At 30.9% G+C, this 23,037-nt stretch overlaps 1 protein-coding gene across 1 annotated transcript in view; it reads right to left on the reverse strand.

Annotated features, from left to right (window-relative positions):
• Positions 1-18,484, reverse strand: part of Cad99C (cadherin 99C) — a 94,958-nt gene extending 76,474 nt beyond the window's left edge. The window contains exon 1 of the mRNA XM_088185986.1: positions 18,298-18,484. The gene's annotated coding sequence lies outside the window, so the exon portion shown is untranslated. The remainder of the gene's footprint in view (positions 1-18,297) is intronic.
• Positions 18,485-23,037: the final 4,553 nt, after the last annotated feature.

The raw sequence follows: 23,037 nt of genomic DNA on the forward strand, positions 1-23,037 counted from the left end.
TTTGCCATTAGATTATTCCTACAAAAAGTTTTGTCTAGAGAAACTTCCACTAAAGATCTCAGAATCCATTTTAAGAAATGTTTCGGGGGGCGGGGGAATGCTATTTGGCGCATCCCCATATTTAAAAATTTTCGAATACGTTATTAACGTAAATTTTCACAGCAGCAAAAATTAAGTAAAATGGTATGAACAGTAAATACAAATCATATTTATATGTTTTAGTTTGCAACATCCTTGAATCGGAACATATAATTGAAATCCCTAAATAACCAAATAATCCCTTTTCTTCGAAAAAGTTCAAAAAAGGTTCTTGAAACACTTTTATAAAAGGATAAATGGTTGTTGTCTGTTCCCCTAAACTTTAAGGGAAAGCACCTTTTAGGCCTTCCGGGTGCTGTCAACAATCAAACTAAAGAAAACGGGCAAGAAAAGGGTGGGTCTTTCTATTATTTTGTTTTGATCAAAGAACGAATTCTGCGAATTCGGTCGTAGTAAACACCGCCGCAAGCATTATATTCGCAAAAAAGTTTCGAAAGTATTTAAAAGTATTTTTTTATTGAGAAGCAGCGTCTTATTTTCTCATATTTAGATACAAAATAAAGACGCATAATGGAGCATGGATTTTAGAGCGGCACTAGTCACTCGGGTATATTAAGAGAAAAAACAACTACCTGTGTCGCTCAAGTACACAAATTGTTTCATTCTAAATTTGATTTGAGATAGTATAAAATAATATTCGTATAGTTAAAAAAATATTTATATGTTCGATTGAGAACCCTAGTTGGAAGATGCTATACTGCGTTATTTCTCGATCCTGTCCGCCATCAGAGAACATTTTTGCTAAAGAAACTTCCACTAAAGATCTCAGAATCCCTTAAGAACCAGTGGATATTCTATTTACATGTAAACAACGTCTGCGAAAAATCGTATGAAATGTTTTGTTATGAGTAACGCGTTTCACTTTGTATTATTATTTGTTTATTGTAATAATACAATGCATTGTTTATTTTTTCGACCATCGTGACGCATTGGGGTGACCTATAATGTCACGATACTCTTAATTTAATTCAAATAAATATAGTTAGCCGTAAAAATTGGTTCGATTATAACGATCAAGCATTTCTGATGAGTTATTAATCTATAAGTTTATTAGCGTCATTTAATAATATATTTTAGTAAATTATTAACGAAAAGTTAGACTTCACAAACGATACAAAGTTTGACTATGCGCTGAAGTTAATGAAAAAGAGTACGAGTCTTTAAAAATTAAACATAGAAAAAGCATTCGACACGTTTTAGCGTGACATAGCGTAACGTGAAAAGTAGAAGCTATATTGTTTAGCTAGACAATGAACAACGAGTGAAATATAATTTAGAGCTCCTCATGGCAGTATTGTCGGGCCATTTTTAAAAATATATTTGTATGCTAATTATACAGCCATATTAACAAGTCGGTGGAAGAAAACAAAAACAGAATAAGAGTAAATCATATATACTCTCAAATATGAACAAGATTGTAAGTCTAGAGGCACGTGAACTCAAACAAATTTCATTACTTTGTTCTAAAAGACTTTAAACCTATATTTTTAGAAATAGCACATCAATTAAACGCATACCAAATTAAATGATTTTTAAAAAAATTGCAAGCGTAAAATTTCACGTTTTTGAGTGCTTCCAAAAACCTCTCTTTCTTTGTCAATCGCCAGGCATATTAAACATTTTGAGCAACACTAGTTCGTTAACCAAAGTAGAGAGAACAGTGCACTCCATTTTTTTGTCCTAACGCTGGATTATCTACACAACCCTAGACTTCGGCCAGTCGGGCCCCATTTAAGGCATCCTCCAGAGAGACTTCATCGATGGCCTCTGAGACTGCAGCCTCTACACTACATCCACGGAGCGAGAGTTAGACAAGAGAATTCGCCACATCATCCCTTAACAATATTTTGCTATAAAGACGATATAAGAAGATTTAAATGAAGGATATAATTTTTATAATAATAACTTCCACCTGATATTCATAACTTAAAACGCAAGGGAGTTTATCCTAACTATCAACAGAAACGGGGATAATAAAAGAAGCAGCCGCTTCTTTCTTCACGTCACCTCCGGACTAGATTTTTCAGACTCAAGTGAACAGTCCTATTTTTTTTGTATTTTTCATCATTATATTTAGCTATATGCTAAATAAATTTATTTTCTAGTTATTGACATATAAATATAACAATGATACTATTATTATTATAGCAAAACTATCAAAGTTTAGATTTTTAACAATATTTTGCTATATAGAGATTAAAATGAAAATTTTAGATATTGTTAATTTGTTTCGAAATAAATCTGAAAAATCAATTAAAATTACATTTTAATTTTGCTTGTAATAGAATATGACATATAGGTTATATTAAATTTATTTAAAGCTTAGTTTAAATTTTATATGATAATAATGAATTTTTGTAATAGAAAAAGAACTATATGGTAATATAGGTATTCAGATTTTAGGTTTGTGTGTTAAAACAATAAACTTAGTGCCTACTTTCTTGAATATATGTTATTATAAAATATAGCAAAAATATTTTAATACTAGCATATATTATGAAATTCACATAGAATAAAATGTGTGTGATTAATTTAATAAAATAGGATCTATAAATTATTTCATTGATAAAGAAAAAGATGTATTAGTCAGATTGTGTAATACATATTTCAATATTTTCTTTGCGCATCGATGAGATATTACATAATAACAATTCTTCGGTTATTATTGACATTTATCTGCGCTGTAAATGGACATTATAAAAAAAGCATTACTATAATATTTTTTGCTAAACTTGCGTTTATAATGTTCGATCACGATCGTGTCTAACAAATCGATTGAATAATATCACCGCAAGTGCAAATCGATCGATTGAATCCGCACACGAAAGTAACGAAAATTCGGCGAACCGCAAAATTCGACCCAGTTACACGTTGACGTGTAATAATAATATAACAAGGCGATTAATTTGCGTTTACTTATTATTAGGTAACGGCCTTTAACCAAAACAATCGTTACAAGTGTACGATTATTTCCGCTCGAGAACGCAATAAACCGTTTATTTTTTCCCACACACTGTAGTACCTATTTACTATCATTACGCAGCGGGAATATACGTATGTACTATGATGGTTGTACTAAGTCAAAAGTCGTTAGCTCTTAGTGAGCAACAATTAAAAATGAATTGTCGGAGGGAAAGTGTGACCCGGCGGAGATGCACTCGGAGAAAGCTCAACGAATACTTTAACTGTTTTTTTAAACTCTAAAATGTTCGAATTCAATCATAATAGACATACGTCGAACAAAGAAAGAATGTGAAATTTGTTTGTGCTCTTTTTTATGTCCACGTGAAAGAGTTATTCGCTGTCAATTAACAGGAAGGAAATTAAAATAATGAGAGATGCGCGTTGATTATATTCAAATGATGGACCACGTGCTATATTGTATGGTTTACAATATAGTATATTTTTCATATGATTTTACAATCACTGTGTTGTGTTTTAGTTAATAATATTAATAAATGCGTGATCACTTTATTCCAGCAGGATGATATTTTTAATAGATCGTGAGAAAATAAATAGATAAAATTATATGCGGCAACCCTGATATTATCATTGTTTGATTTTTCCTTCAGAGTGCTTCTGTTATTATTTCCGTTAATTGTTATAAATATCGGTGTGACGAAACGTCTCAACAATACGAAGCTAAACGCGGAAATTCATGCGGTGAAATCTCATTACGTGAATTAATAACAATCATAAAAATAACCGATGCAAAAAATCAATGCTGCCAGTAGAACACACAAAACGTTTCCGCCTAAATAAATATTACGTGCGTTATTTTTTATTTATTCGACGTTTCTTCGTACGGTACATAAACGTTAAAAAAACCTGTTGTGACTAAAGTGATTCTTCTGGGCGACATTGTTTGTCAACCACGTTGAGCAATATGGTTTGTGTTTTGATTAATCATCATAACAAAACAGTGAAATATGGACTGAGAAATAAAACATAAATTCATATTATGAATAAGCTTAAAATAAAATAATTATACAATAAAAACACTTTTGTGAAACATATTTTATATATTTTTATGTCCGTATAATCTTTTTTTTATTACATCGAATGTCAGAAACCAACATTATTTATCTAATAAATTAACACATAATCTAGGAAGCTGCATCATAAAAAGCGTAAAGCATTGACTAAGCACAATCTAACCGTGAAATTGATATTATTAGATTTGAGTTTTTGTAAGTACGATAAAATAGATATTTATAAGAAATATATGGCATATCTTACAATTATGGAAACGATGAAGAAAATATAATTATAAAAGTAAAAAAAGGGTTTCTTTATAGAAGCAATTAATCCTTTCAACGCCAAGCGCATGATATGATGCGCAACTAAATCTACTGTCTAACGCCAAGCGCATGATATGATGCGCTCGTTAAAACCTTCGTTTTTTAAAGAAACGGAAAGGTAAAAGTTGGCAATATATGTTTTAAAAATCAGTTTGAGTTCCTAGTAAACGATTTCAGTGATTTTATTTATAGAATTTGCGATGAAACAGTGGTATATATAATTATAAAGTCACGCCTTAATTTTAGTCGTTTGTATTTCGCGCGCGGTTTCGATCGTGCTTCTTTAGACCACTTTTAGGGTTAGCACAAACGCATCGCGGAAATTCGTTTTTTTATACTTTAATTTATGAATCGAAATTAAATTATCTCATCAATATTTCAATGATAATTGTGATTTGTAAATACTTGTGAATATATTTATACGTTATTTCGACTGTTTTAATATTGTCAACTGTTTTTGTGATTGGTTTTTATTGTTTGTAATAATAAAATAATAATAATTACTATTAAATACTTATTAATAAATATAAATAAGACATAATTAATAAAATATCAATATTAACTCATAGTAAATATTAAATTATAATAATAATAACAAAAACGATTCCTTGTCGTAGAATCATTTTATTCTACTTGTTCTATTATTTTATAATTTATTTGTAATGTGTTTATTTATTTACATTAAATTAATACCATCGTGACCTAACAGGTTAACCCAATGCGTCACGATGGTCGAAAAGTTTATTATTTATTGTATATAATATATATATATATATATATATATATGTGTGTGTGTGTGTGTGTGTGTGTGTGTGTGTGTGTGTAATATATATTACCTACATATTCCGCCTGGAGTGTAGATATGTTGCACTCTTGCCGGTCCCAAGCCCGGATAAAGGAGGAGGGTTTCTATCATGGAGCAAACCAACCAACGTGGATAAATCCAAATAGTTATGAAAAAATCACAAAGAAATAATAAATCCGCCCCGATTCATAATGACCTAGACCATGGTTTCCCAAACTATGTTCCGCGGAACACTGGTGTTCCGCGAATCCAAAATATGTGTTCCATGGAGCCTAAATAGATATTTCCCAAACATTTGGAGTAAATTAAAAGAATAAACATATTCTACTTCATAATGAAGGCGAAGATTTTAGTACCTAGAAGTTGGGTACAGCAAAATAAGCTAAGTGTTCCGCCAAAATTTTCGGATTTGCGAAGTGTTCCGTCGCTCAAAAAGTTTGGGAAACCCTGACCTAGACGATCGAAATCTAGATAAACGATTGGACTTCAATTTTGGAAGCTGGAATGTGCAATATTACAACCAGGAAAAATGCAAACAATAGCGGAAGAAATACTAAAACTCAAGATATATCTAGAAGCCCTACAAGAAATTAGGTGGAAAGGCCAAAACCGATCACCGGTTGTAGTGCCGTGGAAGAAGAAGAAGAATATGTATATATTATAAATTATACATATAATTATATATAGTTAAATGTAACATCGTACCTTGCTATCAAGTTTTATTATTTATTATTTTTATATATAAAGAAATATGACAACCTTCAACAACAACCAATTGCAAACACCATTGATCAAAAACAAACGGGTTGGTTATTAGGGTTATTTTTGTGTACGATATATGTGATTTTGTATGCATCAAAGAAATCTTGTTGATTTGTAAATTTTTATAACAGGATGTAGGTCAGACGAAGAAAAAATGCGTTGCAGATTTATGTATTAAAATTGTTTCAGTGTGAGCATGACCCTGCTTGTCGTTCGCTTGTATAGTGCCGCGCGCGTGCATGTGTGTGTAGGTGTGTGTACGCAACACACGGACCGACCAATAGATTTAGTTTTGTTCACTTTATATTTCCAACAATACGACTAAAAATGTTTGTTTGATATAAATAGAATGTTTAAATCATGTTAATCATACATATATAATTTTAAAATATAAAAATTGAGTATTTTGGCTGTAATGATGTGTTAAACAGAGTAAGTAGCCAAAAAATTATATCGCTAAAAACGCATGGCGTACAGCGAGTAATTAAGAATTTACCGGTCGGCGGTCTAAGGGTTAATAGCAATAGAAATGACAATATTAGCGACAATTTTCATTGTCAATTTATTGTGCAAAAAACGTAATAGAAAAGCTTCATAAAAAATGAGTTGCCACAAAAAATAAAAGATTTTATGTGGCAGTTGAAATTTGATTCATATTGCTATTTAACCTAGACTTTCAGAGCTTAAATAGCTGTTTTGATATATATTTTTATGTCCATTGGCAGATTAGGGTTGTTCCTAAGAATCCTTTTAAACCTAACCTAAGCAACTAAGAATCTAATCAATTAATAAGTCGCTAAGTTTGAATCCCATATGGACTTTCTAACGTGTCTGTGAGATTGAAATTAATGATTATTATATAATTATAATTTTGATCATTCATATAAGATAAGGATCACCTATATTTTCCTAATCTCAGCGAGCTAGGTCGTAGACACAGAATATTTTATATGTATTAAAAAAAATCTTTACCTTCATCAATATGGATTAATCCAATATAAGCATTATTAAAATGTATTTTGGGAATATTTTTTGAAGCAAATCAATGACATTACAAATAAAACTTTAATTAAATTAAAATACAAGCTAAAATAAAAAAGTAGGCAAATATAAAAACCATAGTTTTATAGTACGGATAGTGAAAAATATCTTTTTTTTGAGAATAAATATATTTTTCATTGTAAAAAACGCATTATTTAATATAGTACTATTAGGGCTTATTGTTTTTTAAAAACAGTATTGTACTAAGACGAATTTAAGTCTTAAACAAAGACCTACACCCAGTGGCGTAGCTATGGTGGGGCGGAGGGGGCGGGCCGCCCCGGGCGGCACTTGCTTGGGGGCGGCATATTCGCGATGGAATCGTCTAGTGTGGTTCTTAACTATGAATAAACTAACATTTATGTAAATCTACGAATAGCGAGAGCTTAACAATAATCAATTTATTATTCTAAGAAATGCTGATTTTATGACCCTGCAAAAAAATGTATGGGGGGGGCAGCAACTTTAAGGATTGCCCCGGGTGGCACATACCCTAGCTACGCCACTGCCTACACCCTTCTGACATATTTGCAAAATCAATAAAAAATATTGTATAGAAACAGATTAAAAAAAGCAATCAAAAACATGTTTTTAGGAACCTGAAGAAATATTTTAAATATTTGAAACAATCGTTAAAGGAACAAAAATATAGTTCATAATTTTTGATGGCATGAAAACTATAAAACTGAATTTAATATTCAGTTATAGAATATTTTATATATAACTTTTTTTATAAAACGTTCATAAAACAGATATTTTAAAAGTGGATTCATATAGAAACTCTAGTTTTAATCTTAATTTATTAAGCATGACCCTTTTTATTGTGAGTGTTACTTTAAATGATAAGATATTATAAATCAAAAGCTTTTCTAAAAACAGATACATTTTCATACCTTACAAATTAATAGAATATTCAATAAATCTAGCGCATTTAAAAACTAGTATTAAAATAACAAATTGTACAAATTTTTATTGCTATGTAAGTATTAAAAAAATATATTTTTTATACTCTAAACATGTTTAATTTGAGTTTTAATTAATCTATGTATATACATCTGAGAATATATCTTGAGTATCAAACCAGTTTTAGTGAACAGTAGCCTTGTAGAAACGATCAAACTTAAAATAATGGTCGATCATTTGACCAAACTATTTTTGTATATAAATATATGCATTAAAAGTAAGCCATTACTAAAATATATTTATATTAAAAATGAATAAGATTATGAAATAATCTAGTCTCAAGCGTCTCAACTTTTTTAAGCTATAGATTTAAATCGAAATAGTTTGAAGTAAATTCAAGTAGAAAGCATCCATGGAAAGTTGTTAATATTATGCCTTCAATTCGAAGAGTATTGCTGCATATAATAAACAATGCTTGAGTCTTTACTGCATCCATTGAAGAAGAGAAGCACAATCGCTAATCAAGTATGCTTATATTAGCATATTTTCTTGGAAATTCTACTTATCGATTGGATACAATAATATATAAATAACTTTTAATTAGACTCACCTGTGCTTTAAAGGAAAGAAAAGCACACCGGACGATGTACCTTGTTCTAGACGAGAAAACGTAAGTGGAAATAGGTTCGGTGGGCAATTAGTGTGCTAAACAGCAATGTTTATTGCAAACTGTGGACCTGTTCTGTTGTGTTCGACATTTCGCAAGCGGGCCAATAGCGAATGCAAGTTTTCCGCTTTTAAAAGGTCTAAAACGAGGTCACTTTGTGCCACCGACGCCGCTTGATAAGCATGCGTATAACAAGTGTACTTTGCACTTAAAAAAATAGTAAAAAATGCTATCATTGATTTTCGAATTGGGTACGCATAACTGTGGACTTTCCGGTTAAATAACCCATCAATGCCCTCACCTCAAAACATACTTGCAATTATGCAAATTGAGGATATTAAATAATATTATTTTTCAACTGAAATATCAAGAGCTGCTAATTAAAATTGATATTATGAAAAATGCCAATTCGCATATCCCGAAAAAATATATTTTTATCGAAATTTGCAATGTGTTACAAAACACAGATGTGTGATGGATGTATTGTTTGAACAATTTGTCATGTTTTGCGGTAATTATAGATTCAGAATTCTTTACCATATAAACATACATTAAAAATATTTTTCAACAGTAATCATAATACTATCAAATAGTTTGCAATCTTAAATATTAACCACATTACAAAAAACACGTCTCAAATTGTACCACTGTCTCTTGTCAATTTTTAATCACATTTGACAGCTGATTCAGTATATTATCAAGATGAAAATAACAGATCAATTCACTTAAATTTTGCTTTAAATAAGGAATTAAATGAAAGGGGGAATTCCAAATATTAGAGAAGGCTTTTGGTGAGAATGCAATGTTCAAATGAATGGTACAAATAATTTTAAGACTTTAAGAGGCGGGCGACTTAGCACATATTGTCTAATCACTATTAAAGTATCTCCAAATCAATTTAAGCATGAAATAAGTAGCGCACAAGCTTGTTCTAAAACTGACAATGTTAGCTCACTTTTGAATAAATCGCTGACGATCCAAAATTACCCTAACGCATCATAATGACACTAAAACAAACGTTCAATCGTCTCAATGGAAACGCGTAGAAAAAACAAACTCAAAAAAGCACGTCAAGTTCGATCAAATGTCAAGATTCTACTTTTTTCACTTTCATTATAACAATATAATAGTACTAGTACAAGCAATAAGTAAATTTACGTCGTTTGCAAATGACGATCTAAAAATAACGGACATAATTGTGAGCACACAACTCTTGAATATTGCACCACGATAACGCACAAGCTCACATTTCACTATTCATTAGTAAATTTTTGTACAAAAACGAAACCGTCGTAATACCACAAATATATTATTATTAAATATGGCCCTCTACGACTTTTTCCTTTATTTCCACAGAAAAAAAACAGCAAATGGTGCATACACAGATGTTTACCGTATTTGCAAAAAACAATAGCATAAGTGTAGGGATTGCAATACCGGTATTAAAAAATGAAATAACGGTAATACCGAAAAAAAATTTTGCATACGTATATTTTATTTGCTGAAAACGATATAAATGATAAGGATAAACCTAAAAGTAACCCAATCGGCGTAAGATATCAATGTAAAAAATATTATGCAGAAAACATTTTTAGCTAAAATTAAATTTTTGTTACTTTTAACATGTGTAGTAATATATATGCATCAAGAGAAATCTTTCGAAAATAAAAGTTATTGAGATATTCTAAAATAAATATTAAATGCGCAATATTTAAAATAAATCACATCTCAATCACATAATTTTATTTTATTTTTATTAAATCCTCCGTTGTAACCTGAGAGGCGTGGGCCCTATGCATTACAACGGGCATATCTGTACCAACTAAGTAATTCAATCAGACATCTAGAGTCTAGATCAGCGCTATCCAACTTATCTTAAACCACGGGCCACTTTTTCTTTTGCAAAGATTTCGGGGGTCAAAGTCTTTCGCTGTTGAGAGCCATAAAAAAATCACCTCGGACGCTTATTATTATTATATATGTAAAATGAAATTAAAAAAAAATGCGCTTAAAAAATGTATACAAACAAAAATGTCTGAGGTGACTTTTTTAGTTATTTTTTAAGCTTCACATTAAAGACATAAATTGGTTCGCGGGCCGTAAGTTGGACACCGCTTTTCTAGATAATTAATATATTTTTATAATTACTAAATAAAAAAAGTAGCATACAAATAGTGTGCTGATTATTTTACTAGGTTAATATAGTTTTTATCTTTATTACCCAATTTTTTTACATATATAAAAAAATGTAGTTTATAAAGAAAACATTATTTTATAGTATTTCTAGTTAATATATAACTTTAAATATAAACTATCCATAATATTATTACAAACAGCCAATATTGTAATCGTTTTGTAAAATTTGCTGAATCTAAATGGCTCATTGATATAGAAAATGCTGTTTTAATTATGAAGTATACTTTAAATACACCTGACGTAATTTAAAAATAAATGCTGAAAAAATAAGAGCAATGAACAATGCACCTGCTTAATAATCGCGATGCTTGATCTAACAAATGCGCATTCTTCAAGCAATTAAATTGCACAAACGCCTACATACAAACAAATTTTACGCATTCCTCAGCTGACAAAAGATATTATTTTCCATATTTTTGCATTTCAAAGTAACTCCCTCTCCCTTCTTATTATCAAAAGATGACATACACAGATAAAATGAGGGCTTTGAGAGCCAAAAATCACTTATTGAAATCGAAAAAACAACATCCACCAAACGTTTTTAAAGTATGTATCAACGATGCTAGGCCACTACAAAAGAAGATTCATTCAACAACTCCAGAGCATTGTGATTTTATTTTCACTTGCTAGATAATAAGGAAGTCAGCTCGCAAAAAACGCGCCTTACAAAAATGGTTTAATTGTCAGATAATTAATAACTAATTAGCGGGGGTTCTTCTTCGTAAACTTGTGCATTAAATCATCATAACTACGATAGTTACTTGAATAAACTTGGAAATAGCATAATATAAATAAAGACTGTAACTGAACGAACCACCACAATATACTTTGTAATATCCAAATGAAAAAATAGATCCTTTAGACATAAAGGAACAGGTAAACAACACGTCGTAATTACCCTAGAAATGCAGAGAAAATTATATATATATATATATATATTAGGGACGTAGCCCTATGGGTGGTTGACCTTGCGGCCAATGAGACTCTTGTGTGCATCCTAGTAGACTTTTTATTAAGTTATATTTACATGTGACAAATGGACGATTAACGGCGTGACGTTTCTTTCTACTGCGGTGAAGATGGCGCAGGTGGTGATGTCTCTATCTTGAGCTTCTATCCAATCTGATGTGCAAGAACTCGAGAAATCTGATGTGAATTTTCGAAAGCGAGTTTTTGATTGTTCAGACTTTCGAATTCTTCGGAAACGGTTTGCAATGTAGTGATTTATTGGGTCCGTTTTATTACAAAGGGATTCTCTTAATGACTCGTGTTGTGTGGTCAAAAGAAGCCATCTTGTGCCATGATATTTGTTTCATTGTTAATAAATGAACCTTTTTGGTCACAGTCATTAACAATGAAACAATATCACGACCTATCTGTGTGGTCGCCATAATATTTTTTGTTGCATAACGGTTGCACAAACAATACGCCATCGGGCGACAATAAGCATTTATTACATGATTTGATCTTCGAAAATGTCCATCAAATAAATTTCAATATCTTGAGGCGTGGACATACTTCGTTATTCGAATAAACGAGCGCAACAGTTTGTTGAATGCTCTCTGCATTGTTACGATTCGTCGGAGAGCTTCCCAACATACGTTACATAAGGTCGGTCTCTAACGACCAGAGAGGAACAGAGACATTGGCGGACTACGAGACATCTGCAAAGCGGCCCACGAGAGACATCAAGACAGAGTTCTCAGAAAATCATCCCAATGACATCATTTCTCCGCCAGCGCTTGAAGAAAAGCTTCCATAACATATGTTATACTAAATAAATCGTTATCAGTTTCCAACGTCTATATTTAGCTGCGAAGTCACACCCTCCGGTAATAAAATTCGCACAAAAACTGTTCCCAAGATCTTGCTGTTTAATTACATTGTCAATACGAGAAACTTATATACCTTTAGTAAGATAAGATATATTCCTGTCACAATCCTTTTATTTTTTTTAATATTTTTTTCTTACTTGTAGATGTTTAAGTTACGGCGTGAAGCATCTTCATGATTTAAAGTTTCCTCAGTGAGTGCACTAAGGGTGTTATTATCATTGATAATGCCATTATTATAATTATAACAATATTAACATAAACGCTTCACCTTTACGTGCATTATATAGATTATCACATTCTAGGCAGCCTACGGAGCTATTCGTTTTATGGTGGCATTTTATGGCACGATGCATATTTTAAGATTGCTCGGCTCGTACGTCGTGAGGATTGCCCTTCGCAGTTTCAGACCCTCTGTATCTAGCATCTTTCTCACACCTGTCGTGGCGGATTTTCTCCTTCGGTGTTTTCCTCGCAACGTCGGCGGTTATTACCATTTTTTTCTTGCGATGAAAAAATATAGATAAATGAGAAAAAAATAACACACACGCGACGCGTCTCGAGCGACTCGGTAACGGTCCCGGACAGTAATTTGATTAGCACGTTCGTTCGTCGATAGTTCGATTTAATGCAAATATTGAAGTTTCGAATGTGAACCACCGTTGGTGATACAAAAAATGGCAGTAGAGGATTGTGTTATTTAGCATTTTGATAATTTGCTATCTGCTGAATCATTCAGTTTTGTTAGTAATTTACATATCGATGGCTTTAATGTAAATTTACTAACTCCACTTCTGGATGAAAATTACTAACAATTTAATCTTGTGCCTTTAATCGAAATACACATGCTCAAAAAATTCTTCAAAATCTCCAATTAAACACCAAAATTTCATATTAAGAAAAATGAGATACTGTTTTTTTTTCCTATTTTTAAGTTGTTTTTCATCTAAAGTTAACAAATATGGAGTTTTAACACTTTAAGCCATCAATATATATTTTTATTTAGATTGTAAATCAAGCTGATTAACAAATTAAGCTAATATATAAACAAGGTCTGATTTTCAAATAAATTTTATGGTGATCTAATTAAAGTTTTAATGATATGTTTCAATACAAAATTTCAAAGGGTTTTCTGGTAATAGTCGAAGAAAAATTCAATGATTTTTTTAAATTGCGTTAATAGACTCTTATTAAAAAAATAAAAAAAATCTAGTACATCATACTTAAGATCCATTAGATGAGTCTATTAATTTATATCACATGAAAAATGAATCAACGAAGAAATCAGCGTGAGAAATCACTGAACAAGAACACTAAAAGAACACGTTTCAAACACATATCATAATCATAACACATGATAGTTTGAAGTATATTCCTAAGAAATGCAATATAGAATGCAGGAAAACTGACTGAAAATGTTTCTTCATATTAAAAAATATTGGTACATTATTTAGTTATTTTTGAGCTGTTTAGAAACAAGTAGTTAATTTTTACCAGTTTTTGATTATATAGCAACCTTATTACATAGCAATTGAAATTGATAAAATATTACTTAGAAATATTTCTAATCTTTGATTAGATATGGCACATAGAGCTTCAATTTAAAATGAGACTAACAAGAGTACAGAAAAAAATTGGAGGTTTTCGAGATTTTTTTAAGCATTAAATTTCGATTAAAGATGACATCGTTAAATCATTTTCACCCAAAAGTGGAGTTGGCAAATATTTAAGCCATCGATATATTTGCTCATTTTTTGTTACAAATACATATGTATATTGGATATAAAGAATTTTTAAAACGCGGTAACTTTCGTAACTTTAATCATAACTAGGGTTCTCAATTGAATATTAGAATTTTGTATATATTTCGAAATCAAAGACAAGAGACGTTTCTTCTCAACAGAAATAAAGCTTTTACGCATTTAAAAAACCATTTTAAATAAAAAGTTTTTGGCGGTATCTACTATGACCGAAATTCGTAGAATTCGTTAGTTGAACTAAACAAAATATTGGAAAGGCCCACATAATTATTGAACGTGACAAAAATAAATATATTGTAAAATAATCGTATTTAAATTCATTAATATAGTCATAAAAAATCAACTCGCTTTACAAGTACAGTAGCCCCCCCCCCCCCAATAACACAGTACATTGGAGATGTACTGTGTTATTGGGGGGGACCACACGATGATTCGTACATACGTATTGCAAAAAATTGCATGGATATTTTCTAGTCCCTCATCTACACGTCCCCAATTTATCGTGTTATTGGGGGGTCTACTGTATATCAAGGTCTGTTACTCCAATCGAAGTAACAGGAATGTCCAATCAATCAACTCATTTTTAGCATTTATATTACAGACTTTAACTTCCATTATAATGATTATTTCAATTCATACACTTTATGACATGTACTCTGAGTGTACATCACCGGAGTGTGCGGATTTTTTTTGCACCGTAAGAGGAAAAGAGAATCATTAAATAACTAAACTAAACCCATAATAAGTCAGCCTTGTTTTATCTTAAAATAAAAATAATGTATATCAAATATAATGGATATCATTTTTTTTTAAATATACATATATTTATGTTATAATATTATTTTATTTTTATCGATCATACGAGATCAAAAATATCCAATGTTTAACAACTATTTATCATAAAAAAGTACCAAGCTGGAAATATTTTTTCTATTGTGACATTTAATAAGAGTTAATATTATTGGAAGACCATATAACTAAAATAAATGATAATTGTATTCTGACACTATTTTTGCAGATTAGACATTATTTTTTCAATCTTAACCTAAGGTTTAGATCAAAATTACTAATTGAAACTGTTTATGTTGTGTATTTAGAAATATTTTCTTAGTAAAAATATTTCTGAATGAACTACAAAGATAATCGACATGTTTTTTTACTAAATCATAATATATTACATGGTACATAAATTGCATACATAAAATAATGTATTTCTTTCTGTAACTACAATTAAATGTTCTATTGCATTATTTGTTATATCATCGTTAAGCAATCAACAGAGATTTTAATTATTATTATAATGGTTCTTAATAGCGTGTTTCATATTTTAATTACACTTTATATCCCCATTCAATACTATAATTATTATGTGTAATTCAACCAAAAGTAATATTGACCCCTCGCTGTTTATTGGCGAAAGTTGTCTAACGTCCCAGCAACAACCATAAAATATCAAAATTTATTATTCACACACAATTTTATTGAATGAAAAAACAACAGCTACTTAAAGCTGTGCCTCAGCATCCATCATTGTCTTTGATCATCAATCTTGTTGTTTCGTAATTATGTCGACTTGTAATATGGGGTATATTAAATACTTTTTGCTCGATTGACCTCTAATATTTTTTATAAATATGTTTACAAAATATCAAAATAATTTATACACATATTTACTGTCATTCAACTCGAGAGAATACATAAACAATTTCGCCCACATATATCTTAAAATGGACACGTCTAATGAATGACAGTGTTTTTTTTTAATAATATTTGAGCATCTTAGAAGGCTTTCTATAGGTGGCATAGGTCATTTTCTGACACAAGCCCGTCGAAAGGTAGAAGTGAAAACCTTACCGATTTCACAAGTAGGCGTCGAAGAAGAAGAGCCTATCAAACTTTCATATTATTGCTAAGCGATTTCTACTCGAGTCACACTCGAAGGGTGTTCTGTGTGGCAGCTAATTAACCTTGTCGTGAATTCGTATCGTGATACGTTTTAAATTAATATGCGACGAGAAAAGCCTTGAAAAGATCACAGCTCAGGTATCGGCGAAAGGAAAGGCAAATCGAACAATAAAAGAAGTCAAAGTTGCGGTTTTCGAGTTACGCAATCGGTACCGCTGAAGGTTTTCGCATAATACGTAATCGATTTATATTGATATCATATTTGTACACGCGGATGAAATTACTTTATTGAGACGTTAAAGTTTTTAATGCGCGTGATGCAATTGGACGTAAAAATGTTTTATCGAATCGATCAAATTTTAATAGAAACTGTGAAACGTTGGCAAATGTATAATTTCTCAAATAATATAATAATTCAAGAAGTCGACTGTAAATGGGAGCTTATGGTGGAACTTTACGCAGAATCGTGACCGATATAATTCCTCTATCTTTTGTAATGGTTAGTAAATCTCGATCGCGTTTTTTTAAAAATACAATTGCCACATACTGCAATTTTTAAGTAATATATCAACTTCGGTAATTGTTATAGACATGTATAGATTTATCTTATCTAAAATAAAATATATGGATAATCTTGTATTTACAGAATTTTTTAATTATTACTGCAAAATTGTATCAAAATAGAATATAATACGCATATAATTTTTCATATATAAATAAAATGTAATATTTTTTTATTGTAGCAAAAATAATTTTGCGAAACTTATCTATTTACATAAATTATTATTGCGACATTAAAAAAACAATCGCTTAGTATAAAAGCGGATAAAGAGATTACAAATGTTGATAAAAGTAAAAAAAATCTCAGGCTCTTCATTATCAGTCCTTTGTCAAATTTATGGCGAAATTTTCACCACACTCTATTAAAATCATTACATCTTAATAAAAATGCATTAAGAATGACATCATATGTATATATGTATGTGCATACACATACAAAAAGATGTATCTTGTGAAAGGCAATATCTATCGAGCAGGTTCTCTTATCATCCATACTGGTTTTGGCTTTCGCCATCTTCCCAGCGCATAAATTATTGAGCATGCTTTTTTTTCCAATTCATTACAATATACCCGCAAGTCAAATTCAGATTGAAATAACCTAATTAATTTCGGTAGTCACTGATTGACACTCCCGGGAATTGGGTTAATTGTGTAATAATTAATTAAATATAAACCGACATGCAAATAAAATGCTTTTCTGTTTCAATAAACTATACGTAACTGCAATTTATCATAGGTAACGATTTTAGAAAAATAGATTACAATATTATAGAGTATGTTAAGTAAGTAACAAGCTTTTCAAATACCAATGACTATATATATGATAATTTCTCTCGAGGTACATAAAAGTTCATAAGCTCCCTGAAAACAATTTGTTGTAGTCATTGAGCAGATGTATTATTAAAATAAATTCTTAGTGATATAATAAATTTTAAGTGACAATGTAAGTATCCAAAACAGATGGAAAATAATTCAACAATAAACTTTGTCTATGGTATAATAAAAGCTAGTAATTATCACATATTTAAGGAAAACTGCTTAAAATTTCAAAGAGAACCCACTGAACCAACATAGCTTAAATAGTATTAAGTTGCGATCTTTATTAGTCCTTAGATATAACTAACAAAAACATAGTACATACTACTAAAAAATCATAATCAATTCAATCCACTTTCGTTCTTAATTGCTGATGTATGCTTATTAGATGCATTTAAAACACATACATAAATGTATTGATGCTACCACATAATCAGTCTATATTGCAGATCTTAAGTTTGTTTAGACAGCACTTCCAAGAAATGCATGATTCATTGCACAAACATTTTGTCGCTTCCGAGTAAAATAAGTCTTGAGTTTACACGCAATACCAATAAAAGGATAACGCTGTATGTGTCACACACTCTTATTTGTTATGAATATAAAACAAGACGGAAAGAAAGGCATTTTAAAAACAAACAACACTTACTTATTTTTGTCACTAAAGCGGCAGAAAAAAATCCAATCTACAATGCACTATATCTTTTATCACACATAATGCTCCTAAAGCACAACTTTGGCCTTTCCACCAGTCACTACGAATCAAGCACTATTATTTTTGGTGTCAACTTTCGATATACAGACACCACCGTCCGCGGCAACGGCCGGAGAGCACTACCGCCCACAACTTTACCTGAGTTACCTGTCGAAGGCCCCCCTCCCCCCTAGGCCTGTTCGTTCGGCGCATTTCTGGTTTTGTCCCCCACCATATGGCAATCGACACCGGCCAGGCACAAGGTGCGGCGAAATGACGCTACTTCACCACATAACAGGGCTGCTTAATCTCCCGTCTATGGATGCTGATTCTGAGGATATGCTGCCATCTCAGACAGGGGCTTCCAACATGCTTTCCTCTTAATAACAACCAGAAGAGAAGGAAATGTAGACAACCAAATACGCTACATATGAGAAATCTTGCTTCAAATTTTTTTTGAATCATTCAAAAGCACTTAAAAACTATATAATTGTCTCTTAAATTTGATGTAAGTCAGTTGTTTCCAAACTTCATTACTACGCCTCAAGGCAGGGCCGGCCCGAGGGGCAGGCAGTACAGGCGATCGCCTGGGGTGCTAGATCTTGTGGGGCGCCGTGATACCAATTAAAGTCGCAACATTCACTTAAAATTATCAAGCAATATTGTTAAAGAATATAATCTGATATTAGTTTTTTTATACACTACTGTGTACTCTTTAAATTATATCACACGTAAAAAATCACGACAAAAAATAAATTATAATTTCTTAAATACCCACAATCGCAAAAAAGAACATGGTGTCAAATATAATATATTACTACTTTAACCCTATAACGCCTGAATTTAAAGTTTTTGAAAAAAATATATAACTTAAAAATAAAATTCAAAAAAATATAAAATATAAATATAAAATTTTCATTTTTATTAATGAAATGCGACGATATCGTCTACATCGTTGTCGGCTCCAAAAACTTTATATTTTCGGTACTAGATACGTTTTAATTAAACGTTACGAAAACGTCACGCTCGGCGTTATAGGGTTAATTTGACTTATATTTTTGCGCTCATCAAGTATTAATAGGGGGGGGGGGCGCAAATTTAGTTTTTGCCTGGGGCGCCAAATAACCTAGGGCCGGCCCTGCCTCAAGGACGTCATATAGGGGGGGGGAATACTATTTTAATGAAATCGAAATATTAAAAGAAACAGCCACTGACTAGCCACCTTTTACCCCCCCCCCCCCATGGAAAATGGCTATTTGACTCACAATTAAAAAATGTGAAAAATTATTTGGCTGCACAACGAAATATTTTTTTTAAAAAAGTATTTTTATATTCATTTATTCTTATTAAATATGGCTTTTTAAATGAAAGCACATCATTATAGCGTATAAAACAATATGAAAAATATATATTAAATATGATATGATGTCAGTCGTCGTGTTTCGTACATATTAGAATATTATTATTGCATTATTTTTTTATGTTTTTTTTAAATACCTTAAACACATCTGTGATTTTTAATTCGTATAAATAAATGCTTAAAACATCACAGTTAAAATAACAAATATTTTAGTAGCCTAATTTGAGGCTTTCAAAACAGGCTTATAAGCTGTTAAATTTTATCTGCTCTTGTATGAGATGTGCAGAGTTCCGTATTAAATAAAAATATACATAATCAATTGATAGCAAATCTCAGAATTCAACTATATAAAATAGGGCAGCCTCCCTTTGAATTTCCCCATTTATTTAAATACGATGAATCTTAATGAATTAGAGAAATAAAGGAAAGCTGAATTCTTAACTAGATATTCTTGGTCGTTGAGCGAATTTCGGTCATAGTAGATACCAATACAACATTATATTTACAAATGTTTTTCAAACACGTAAAAGCATTTTTTTGTTGAGAAGAAATCTGTTAAGATCACAAAATAAAGGCGCATAAAAGATTATGGATTTTGGCGTGGCACTAGTCACTTGGATATAAAAATAAAGACCACCAGTGTTACACAAATATACAAATTGTTTCATTCAAGAATTTTTACAAATTTCATATAAGATAGTATTAATGAATATTCGAAAAAAATTTTAACAAATTCTATTAAATTATAAATGTGTATTTTTCGGTAAAGTTAAATTGGTACTAGAGTAGTCCAGATACAGTTTCAGCAGTAGATATATATTTATACTAGCAAAAATATAATTGCACTAATAAAATTATACGCTGCTCCAAAACTCAATGTGCCAGTTGCGAAACGAATATTTGCTGTTCAAACCCAGCCCTAACCTACATAAATTAACCAAACCCAACCTGATCTAATGAAAGATCTAAAATGAATTATAGTAATTGAACTTGTATTAGGTCAAATCCAAAATACAAACTTAACTCTCAGGGGGAAATAAGCGAAAGAAAAGGTACAGACAGACGTCGCATCTCATATAATATATTGCTCCATAGTTTATCTGCACTTCGATATTACACTTTGTTTTAAAAATATAATAGCTATCCTTACCGATATTCTGTGAGAGTATTGGTCAAATTGTATTCAAACCGAATTTTGGTCAATAGGAGGGCGAAAAAAACAATTATCACTTCTCAGAAGACAAAAATTCGCGTCAAAAGCAATAAAATCGTGTCGGCGCCGTCGCAGTGGGAACGCTCGGTAACGAGCGTTCCCACTGCGATGGTGACGGCACGATTTTATTGCTTTTGACGTGAATTTTTGACTTCTGAGAAGAGATAATTGTTTTTTGCGCTCTTCTATTGACCAAAATTCGGTTTATATGTTCCTCATTTAATTTGTAATATTATTTTTACTGTCGTAGTGTGAACGCCAGATTACATAACGTACCCAATGCGACGGCGACAGCACGATTTTATTGCCTTTCACATGAATTTTTGACTTCTGAGTAGGGATAATTGTTTTTTGCGCTCTCCAATTGGTCAAAATTCGGTTTAGATATGCTTAATATGATTCTCACTCATTGTTACTCGTAATATTGTTATAATTTTTTTAATATGAACACTAAATAATCAAGTATTTTCACAGTGATGGCTACGGCAGAATTTTATTGCTTTTGCCGTTGAAGAAATTTTGGGGGGGGGAGCAGATGAGGAAATTTGCCCCCCCCCCCTTGAATTTTCTCAGAAAAATGTAATTATTTTATAAATTTATTTAGCTAATATAGCAAATTGTTTAAACACTAAACAAATTTAATATAAACATAATCCAATTATAAAAGATTTGAGGATTATCCTAGAACTATTATTATACAAATTCACACCTCCGTGCAATATTTTCCCCTGGCCGTACTCGTTTTTTATATCTAACAATTCTTAAATTGTCTAAATCTTAATGAGAAATAGCAAAAATGCGGAAAAAATTTAAAATAAAATTTAAGATCAATTAAAGTGCATAGTTTCACTCAATAACAAATATCAATTATATTGGATTTCTTGCTTTTTGATTGAATTTTTATTGAAATAAATGAAACCTGAACAATTAAGAGTATATCCTAAATGTCATCACACATACACCAATACGGTGCCAGTAATTTTAAATGCAAGATGTTTATCGTTTTACTACAGAAAATAAAACAAGGCTCGTGTATTTCAAAAAAATATAAATTATAGGACATCAATACGAATTGAAGTGACATTAAAGAATTTTCCAAGGAAAACTGTATTATTTGACATCAGTCTTTATAACACAAAAAATTACAAATATATCAAAAAACTTTTAAGTGTTTTAAATTATTTCAAGAGGTCGGGTGGAAAAATTCCATAGTAAAAAAAGAGATTCTTACAAACCTTCTGTTTATTGAGTTTAAAAAATATTTGAGTTAAGGAATTTATTAAAAGATTAACATATGTTAAAAGTCATAACTGTAGAAGTTGATAAAATATCTATTAAAAAAATATTCGGTGAATAAACTAACTAAAATAATAAACCAAGGAAAGGGTTGTGGTTAGATAAATAAAAATATAATATTAAAAAAGCTATATATATAGGCAATTGTCAATGAAACCAGAAATAAACTGCCAATAAAAATTGGTAAATCCTAAAATGCTCGACAGCAGGTTTTATTTATAGCAGGCAGTTGTACACATTTAACTTCACGGTTTTTAAAGGTTAGTCCTACACTAAATTTACACATGGGTGGAACAATATTTTTATAAAGTATTAAATGAAATTGCATCTGCAATTTATCATTTTTTAGTTAGCAGTAATTTAAGCGATATAGCACTTACGGTTTTTTGCAGACAGATGTGACGAACGGATCAAGAATCGGCCAGTTGTTATTATGTGCACTTATTTTCTGCCTCGTTTTGCACTGAAAGAAATTAAAAACAAAGGGTTAATCTTTCATATAAAAAGCCATTCATTTGTTCCCACATACTGGATTTTTGGAGAAATCAAGTAGATAATACGCCAACGGTCACAATCGAGGAAATTTTGAAATTTTAAAAACATGCATCAGTAAACTAGAAATAACCTCCAAAGAAAATTTCAAAAAACAACGGATCAATTATTGTCAGATGAGAACTCAACTTGGATACACAACAGTGTCGCTATATATATTTAGTTGTAATTTTGTATATCGTCATTTTACTCTCTGTAGATATGTAATTAAATGTAAATAAAATTGAGAGATACCTACTACAGATGTGCTTAAGCGATATTGCGTAAATTTCAC

This window comes from Plectrocnemia conspersa, unplaced genomic scaffold (assembly GCF_051122295.1).
Source record: "Plectrocnemia conspersa isolate PC_06_02 unplaced genomic scaffold, ASM5112229v1 ptg000005l, whole genome shotgun sequence".
NCBI lineage: Eukaryota > Metazoa > Arthropoda > Insecta > Trichoptera > Polycentropodidae > Plectrocnemia > Plectrocnemia conspersa.